This window comes from Mugil cephalus, chromosome 20 (assembly GCF_022458985.1).
Source record: "Mugil cephalus isolate CIBA_MC_2020 chromosome 20, CIBA_Mcephalus_1.1, whole genome shotgun sequence".
Taxonomy (NCBI): domain Eukaryota; kingdom Metazoa; phylum Chordata; class Actinopteri; order Mugiliformes; family Mugilidae; genus Mugil; species Mugil cephalus.
This window is the reverse complement of record NC_061789.1, coordinates 7,663,277-7,672,140: the sequence shown is the minus strand read 5'-3', so window position 1 is coordinate 7,672,140 and position 8,864 is coordinate 7,663,277. Positions and strand designations below refer to the sequence as shown.

The window sequence follows — 8,864 nt, the reverse complement described above, 5'->3', positions numbered from 1 at the left end:
CTCACACCCATCTCTAGACACTCTGCTTCTTCTGTGCATTATTGCTTCTGTCTCTTATCTTATTTTTTTTTGTCTAGAGATGGGTGTGCCTCCATTACCCTTTAAGTTCATGTGACATTTTTCTCGAACAATGTGACGAATATCTTTTTCATACTGCTACAGCTGGTGTGTGAAAGTCTGCAACAACGCTCTTATACTGTGTAACATGAGGGATGAACTTGTGTAGTTTTAGCGGCGGAGAGGATTTAAAAAATACTCGATGACGGTATTACATGTAGTTCCTGGTTTTGTCCACACGGGGATGCCGTTTCTTTACACATCGCATAGCCACACACACAAACACACGGTCACTGTACACCATTATGCCTAATGATGTGAGAGAGGATTGCGTGTGCGTATTTCTGTATATCAGACCGTGAAACTGAAGTCAAGCAGGACATGCAAATGTGAGTCTGATTTAGTTTTATTACTGAAATAAAACTCTATGTACTGGAAACAAGTGGAGTAATAAAGGCGTCAAAAAAACATGTTCTGAAGTTGAATTGTGTGTTTGTCTGTTGTTGTGAAATAGTTGGAGCTTCACTGTCCCCGATGATACTGATGCAACGTCTAAGTCATGTTCTCTGCGTGTCTTGGCCGCACTCAAATAATTTAATCTTCAGATTGATATCTGAGTGATTTTAAATTGTTTCTCACCAGAGAAGTAGATGAGTTATTTGTACTACGTTAGCGTTTTATGCTCCCCCCCCCCCCACCTGTCTATTTGCACTTTCTGCCTGAACATGTAGCCGTGACTCATCACCACCCTGTCATCAAGGTAACACTCACGCACTGTTGCCCACGTATTATTTCTGCTCTAAATCACCACCACTTCCATCAACGATGTTTGTTGCCTCCTTGTCTATCAAACGTCCACCTTCGTAAAGGCGAACGGACTCTGACCCTTCGGCGTAGGCGCCCGTGTCTCTATCTCCGGCCCAAATGTGTGTCAGCCTTTGCTTGTTTTAAAAGTTGCTATGGTAAAAAGAAAGTAATAAATGAGCGCGTTATCACTGGAGGCGGTAAATCATTGACAGTGCAATAGTAAGATGAGGCAGGATTTCGACTTTCATTCAGCCCCAAGGAAAATAACGTGGATGAGCGTTGTTGTTGTTGTTACAGGTGACACTGATGTAGCAACGACGCCAAGACAAGTTCTGAGAAAGAACCTGTTCCAAAGAAGCAGTGGTTGACTTTACTTTCTCACCATCGTTGGCACAGATCAGCTGTGAGGTGGCGTACGATTACTCACAAAGCTCCTCTCTCTCTCGTTGTCCATTCATGTTCTACCACCATATTGCACTATCATCTGTGGAGCTCAGTGTTTCTAATCTGACGTCTTGCCCACGCCGGACTGCCCTGTGTTTGCTACTTAGCCACTCCCACATAAATATTATGCAGCTTATCATACCCAATATTCATTGTGCCAACACACTCCCTTGTAATATAATGACCGTCATCGCTGATAACAGTAAACTCATGAGTCCATTTCTTGTACTATTATTTCTTCGGACGCTGGGTGTAAACATTTTTTTTTTATGTCCCTTATCAGTTGTATCGCGTGTCATCAAGTATCTTTTGACTGTACACATGTACATATGTTGCATGTATGCTTTTATATCATAGGTTTTTAACATATTTGGTTGATTAGACATTTTTTATACACACATATATTTAATTTTCCATCACAAATTTCATTTTCTTAAAAAAACACATTAACATGCGTCCAACATATTTTCGTGAAGGTAATAAATGGAGGCAGGAGACGTTATCTTTCAGTCTGCACTTCACTTATTCAGCGAAGCAGAGCGCCGCGCTAGCCGAGACCTGTCAGGCTAAGCCTCCCGTACCGAGTAGGCCCCGCCCCCGTCGGCGTTGTGCCAACCACAAGGCCGCATTTTACACACCGACTCCCATCAGGTTCTCCACAATCGCCTGAGAGTCTATTCAGTCCTCAGGTGAAACCCCAGACACGTGCTGCATTATTAGCAGAAGAGACGCTAGCAGAAGCTAACGCTGAGGCCAGAATTACTTCATTGTCTCTACTAAAGTTAAAACTTGAACCTGTGAATTATTTTCTTTGTCTATCAATACACCAGTTGCCAGTTACTCAAATGACTTACTACTGAATGCAACATGATAATAATAATGTTTATGTATAAATAGCACTAAACCGAGTTTAATATAGAGAACATCTGAAAAATGTAGAAGCCCCCTGCTTTATATCAACATCACCTGCCGTGAGAGCAGCCGTCCAATCATCAACTTTCATCATCCCCTTTAACCTCACGACTCGCCAACCTCCCCAAAAAAACATTCCCATCCTCGCGAGTCATTGCCGAGCTCGCGGTGAGGGCCTTCGCACTGCTTATTAAGGCCACATCATTCGTCATGTTGCATCTGCACTCTTCCCGGGCTTGAATTAGCTCATCGCCTGCATGACGTTCACGCAGTTTTTGCTCCAGTAGCGGCAGCAGAAGCAGCAGCATCGCTGTGATTTTTCAATAGGTGGGGGAATTCCACTGGCGTTACGTAACCAGGTTAGAGGGACTGGTCCAGATGCACAAATTGTTGTGAGCGGGGATGAAAGGCATTCCTGCATAGCTTTGAGATGTCTGCGATTCGAATGATGACACCTTTGTGAATGATCCACCTCTCTCTCCTTCTGTCTTTGCTTCTTTTTTTTTCTTTTTTTCTTTTTTTTAAATAATCAGTAACCAGGACTCAAGGCCTCAAAGATTCACTTTCGCGAATTAATCACAGACACAGCCATGCCAGGATGTGACTGAAGAGGTGACGACAGGTCCGAGAACGGCACGTAACCCTACACCCCTTCCGCCAAAAACAATAGACCACACCTCCACCCCGTCTCCCGCTGTCTCTCTCTCTAACTCAACCACTCTTGTGACCATATAAGGCAAAAAAAAGACAGGGGAAGCCAGCGGCGGAGGCTGCTGCTGCTGCTCCTGCCGCTGAGCAAACTATGAGACACAGAGAGGCCAGAATACTTCCAGTCCCAGCTCTGCCCGCCTTCCTCAGAAACTCTTAATGCTTCGCGTTGGAAATGAAAAGCCTTGAGAGAAAAGCGCGACTTTTTTGTGTTTGTGTGTGGGACTGGGACCCAGGCCGGGCCCCCGGGGCTTTCTCTGTTGATAGTAAATACGCCGCCGTATTTTTGTTTCAAACACACGCTGCCCTCCACCTTGTAAGGTCTCTGACAAATGACAGACAAAGCCGCCGCCGCTGTTGTTGCCGCTTGTATCTTTTCCCCATGCGACACTCGACACAGCTCGTGTTGATTTAGCGTGCGTTAGGCATGTAAGGCCGGCGAAGATGATGGTGGGGGAGAAAAGACGTCTGAAGCTTCGTGTGCTTCTCCCTTTACTCCACATTCCTCACTTTTGTGAGTCAACAGTGTCTTATCACTCCTTCCTGTTTGCTGATTACTCAGGGAAGGAGGCAGACTAAAGGCTAAAGAGCAGATGGCAGAATAAATAGACAATTTGTATGTTAAAAAGTGAAGCAACGCTAAGTTTTCTCCTTGTTTCTGGCCTTTTAACAACCAGTCGTTTGTGCTTCATCACGTCAAATCACTGTATATGTTTTAAGTGCACGTCTGACGCTACAGGATGTGGGTCAGACGGGAGTATGAAACAACCAGATCCGTGCTCCACATATATATGTATATATATATACATATATATATATATGAGCGTTCATGCATGGAGGCATAGAAACACACATTCTCACCGAACGCTCACACACGCATGAATTCACACAGAAGTAATTACACGGCGTGAGTGGCGGTCGGTGAGCTGACTTGCCACCCTTTTAAACATGCTATCATTGAATGGGTCCCTTTCTTTCTGACTGGATGATATAATGGCTTCACACACCCTGAATTACGGACACACCCTGCTGCTATTACAACCAACTGCAGGAAAAAGAGTGCGAGGGGGGAGGGCGATAGTGAGGTCAGAAGTGTCCATATTTGGTAATCCAAGTCTTTGTTTTAGTCCTGCATTTCTCCCCGTGCCCGTTATTTGTTTTACCTACTGGGAGTGTGTGTTTCCACACAAATCTGCTTTTAATTTAAATTTACGTCCTTATTTTTTTCCTGAGTTTTTCCGTTTTATTTCCCCCCCCTTTTTCAGCCATCTGGTCCCGTTCAGGCATCCAGCTGACCTTTGACCTGTCATCTGAGATTTTCTGATATTTCCCATCCATCCCAGAGAGCGTGAGATTTATTGATTTTTCCAAGCAGCCCGCGCCGAACGGTCAATGTTTTCCTCCGCATACATGTGATGCCCAGCTGCTAAACGCTGCAAAAACACACAAATGCATTCCTTTCATAACGACACATAGGGCACATAAATCACACATTGTACTGAAAATGTGATTTCCCCCAGGTTGGCCAGCGGATGCCGGCCATTCCTCAGAGCCTGCTGTGACATAAGGCAACTTCTGGGGGTAAATGGGCATAAAAGTTGGCTTTGTGCGAGGGGCTGAGCGTGTAGTTCTTGTATACCTGCGGTATACTGATATGTTTGTGTCAGGTCTTAAGGTCGAAAGCGCGTTATCCCTCGACCCCAGGACGGCATCATCTGTTTTGAATTCCCGCCTGTTATCTGCCGTTAGACAAAATAGAAGCTCTTGGTTCTCTAAAACCAAAGTTCCTTCATTTACGACAATATAAAAATGGAGTACACTTACTGACATTTGGAAAACAGTCAAAATCTTGTTTCTTTTGGTGATAATAGAAAAAGAAACAGGACATTTCGATGATTTTCCTTTGTCTTATCAAGACGTTTTAGCTAACTACTATTAATTCAATCATCTCTTGCTATGTTAGTTTATCAAACATATAGGGAATGCTTCCACTTACGCTACACGTACACATTAGTTAGCCGTCTATATTAGCCACTTCTTCTTAGCTAACCGCTTCAGCAAGCTAACAAGCTTCAATCACTACTACTTTTTAATCTACTGAGCCGTTGGCGCTTGCAGAGCTAGCTCCAGCGGCACCAGCTGCCCGCCCCCGTATGAACTCCCCCATCTTTCACCGTCAGTTTGCGCTGCCGAACAAAGCTGCAGATTTTTAATCGGCGATTTACACAGAGAAAGTGGAAAATATTTATTTTCCGTTGCTGACGTCTCCCCACCGGTCGTGACATGTGGTTTGGCCCCGCGCCCTCAGCTCTGTCGGCGAACTGGCCTCACATCAACCACGTCTAAATCCCCGAGGACTATCCGGAGTAAACAGGTTCGCATTGTGCTGTTCCATTCCTCTGTGTAGACGTTGGCAGTGTCACAGCGGAGCGCTCATCGATCACTTCGCTCACCTGTTTTTAATTTTCATTTCTCCTTCAGTCCCAGCAGCTTTTCCCCTCTGTTGCTGCTCCGGTGCCGCGCTCCTGCTTATATCACCGTGATGGCTATTTTTCAGATCTCTAATTAATGTAGTTCACCTGCAGTATATAAAATGAGTTATCCCCTCATCACATTTTACTATTTGTTGCTTTTACAAAGGCAACGTCAGGACTTCTTGGCAAGCAAAGGAAAACAAATGTCAGATAAAATATGAGGCAGAGCAAATGTTTCCCTCACATTAACGAGATCGACATCTGCAGCAGGTTCCCATGCAGCGTTAGCATGTCTGGTCACGAAGGTGAGCTCACCTGCCGGAGCGCTGAGTATTAAATCACACCTACACTTTATCTCGTGTCTTGTCGTTCGTCTAGATCTAATCTCATTGCTCCAGAGCACTTGGCTGCAGTCCAGTGAATGTCTGACACGATTCAAAAGAATAAGTGCACTGATACAACGAGCTGAAGGGTGCGGTGGGAGTTTTCAATGTCTAATTGTGACATTAAGTATATCAAAAACATGTCAGTCATCTAGTCTCCAATTTAAATGTCAATTCCAAGGAAGGTGCACGTCGGTCGAGCCTCGATTGAATTTAAATGTCGTCATGTGGTTAGCCAAATTTAATGTTTTGTTTTTTTTTATCAATGAATACAAACACGGATACATAGTTTTCATGGCATATTTGATGCCTATTAGGGTGAAATTTATTTATGTTTATGCAACATGATCCCTGGGTGGATTAAATTGTTTAATAATTTAAGGCCAAAGCGTCCCTAGCTCTAAATCATCAGTCATCTTCTGCTGCTATTTTACTTTGAGAGGCTGGAAAGCGGCCTAACTGTATAAATAAAGTGCAACAGCTGCTTCCACTAAATATATTAGTATTTGTCCAATGTTCCTGTTAACTATTTGAACTATTTACACATTCCTCTCCATTTTACCCATTTTTTTTTTTTCTTGATGAGTGTCAAACAGTTATGGATAAAGTTCCACAGCTGTTTGTTTCCACTGAAGTTTTTAAGGTGGCCATATAGATAAGCACGATAAACACAACATAAGATTTGTGTTATATTTGGCAGCCATATCAGAAAATAGGACTAAACAGCTGGAGCCACGACTGATACGTGTTTTCACAAGGAAGACCCTGGATGATGCAGTCCATCCTGAGAGTGACTGGTACTTATATGGTCATAAAAATCCTGAGCATGCACATACCTCTCTCATTAAACACGGCTTTATCGGCATCCCCTCTCCCCTTTCCTCCCTCGTTTCAAGTTCAGCCTTTTCTCCGCTTACGCCCCGCCCAGCCACTGACGCTGTTCTATGACGGCACGCCTTTAGCGGACGCTGATTGGTTAAGATAGTAGGGGTTTATACAAAAGCGTCAGTGATTGGTTTAAGCTATGAGGGAGTTATAAAACAACGCCGATGATTGGTCGCAGCGATACGGATACGCGGTTCACAGGCCCCGCCTTCATCCGGACCGCACCCCGGCTCCGGAGGCCTCCGCGAACCAGTGAGCAGCATCTAGTGGAAGAGGGAGGGCAGAAGGAAGAGAAGAAAAAAAAAGAAAAAAAGAAAAGAGATAGAAAGAGTGAGAGAAGTAGAGAAAGAGAGGGAGGAAGCGAGGACTGTAGTTTAGCCTCTGCGAAGCTGCTGTCGACAGGAAGAAACTGACGCTGACTGAGCCACCCGCTTGTTGTTAGCTCCCTGAAAAGCGCCCAAAAAGCAGGTAAAAATGATCACTTTTTTTAATTTTTTATTATTTATTTTATTTGGGTCCGCCATAGTGGCTCTTATGTTTTATAACTCATTCAGTTTCCACCACAGCAAGTGCAGCGAACCAGGAAGCAACGGCTACTAGTTTACAACTTTTACCGCACGCGAGACGCCCGTTACAGCTGTACGTGCATTAACTTTAAATGCACGTATTAAAACTTTAAATGTGCGTAAATGTGGGCAATGTTAGGGGGACGTAAGCTTCCAAGTTCACGGCCGGCTGGCGAGACGTTACAAAAGTCCTCACGGTAGAGAGGCAGGAAGTGATTCGGTTGAATGAGTTGCAGGAAAAAAAAAAAAAGGCCAAGGGAAGAGTTTTAGCTTAGATGGGCATGAGGGTACGGGGGCCAACACGGACACGTTGGCTCGGTTTTCTTGGAGGTGGTGGTGTTTGTTGGGTGGGTGGGTGGGTGGGGGGACGTGTGCGTTTTTAAGTTTGAAGGGTGAACTTTTTTTTTGTAGGAGCTAGAAACGGACGCCGTGTGTGGCCGGTAAGATGTCTGGCTGGCTGGCTGGCGGCATGACGTCATCGGTTTCACCGGTGAACCGGGAGAGAGAGAGAGAAAAAAAAAATGGAGGCGAACCATGACATATGACTTTTATGATGACTAATAACTTCTTTACGCTTAATAAAGACCGTGATTTAGTTCACCTGCATAATGCATTATGGCTTCTCCCGGACGTGTAATTATTAAGTGGGACTTAATCTGTCTAAGTTTGATATAAATTAGCTCGACTTTTTGATTAAATGACTAGTTTTTGAAGCAGTTTGCAATAGATTTTCTGTGTCACGAATCATATGGTGCATTAGGGGGCTAATTAATGGGCTATTGTGGATATAGACTCATCTTTTCACCCACCAATATTCTTTTAAAGCAGATTTTTTTCCAAGGTTGTGTGTTATGAATCGCACAAAATAAGTAGCTCCAGTCTTTCACATGTGTAAATCTGCTAGTTTCCACAGTTTCTGTTGTTGCATTAAAGATTTTCCACTCTCAGAAGTTCACACCTCAGTCCTTCTATGAGTTTGTGGCTGATCCAGAGGTGCAGACACAGTCACGACTGCTTGCAGCTGCTTTACAGTTTAATGTCACTGCATTTTAAGACTGCATTTAATCTTTGTCAAAGTCTGCCTTTGAAAATGACAAGAATTATCTACTACTGCTAACTTAATAGCAACGTTTATTATTGCTGTTTCCCACAGCATCATATGGTTCATTCATCTTATTACTTCTCATCAAAGCTCAGTATTTTTTTTCCCATCAGCCTGCAAGTTTCTGTGTTACAAATCATCTGGTGCATCAAGTTAAAATAAAATTTAATCTAGTATCTCTAGTCTTTTGTGTTGGTGAACTGCATAGCTTTCGCATTTGGCTTTTGGTCAGACAAAACAAATTATAGACAAAGTAGGCTGGGCTTTGAGGCATTACGGTAGCATGCCACCCTATCTTGATAAACAGCACAACATGATAAAATATCTAAACAACTATCTACAAAGCTGACAATTAGATTTTGTTTTAGAACAAACTATTTCTTGTAATCCCAAAGCGAACAATAGTTGTGATGGATGGGGCACTATGGTCAAATCTCATGTATAACCTTGTTGACCTGTAAGCTGAGATACATTCATGCTGGCAAAATATTGGACGGATACTTTTAAAGTTTAATGCAAACTATGA

General features: G+C 43.6%; 1 protein-coding gene across 2 annotated transcripts in view; it reads left to right on the top strand.

Annotated features, from left to right (window-relative positions):
• Positions 1 to 6,906: 6,906 nt before the first annotated feature.
• Positions 6,907 to 8,864, top strand: part of LOC124998253 (myosin-9-like) — a 31,018-nt gene continuing 29,060 nt past the window's right edge. For both annotated transcript variants that reach the window (XM_047572518.1, XM_047572517.1), the window contains exon 1: positions 6,907 to 7,138. The gene's annotated coding sequence lies outside the window, so the exon portion shown is untranslated. The remainder of the gene's footprint in view (positions 7,139 to 8,864) is intronic.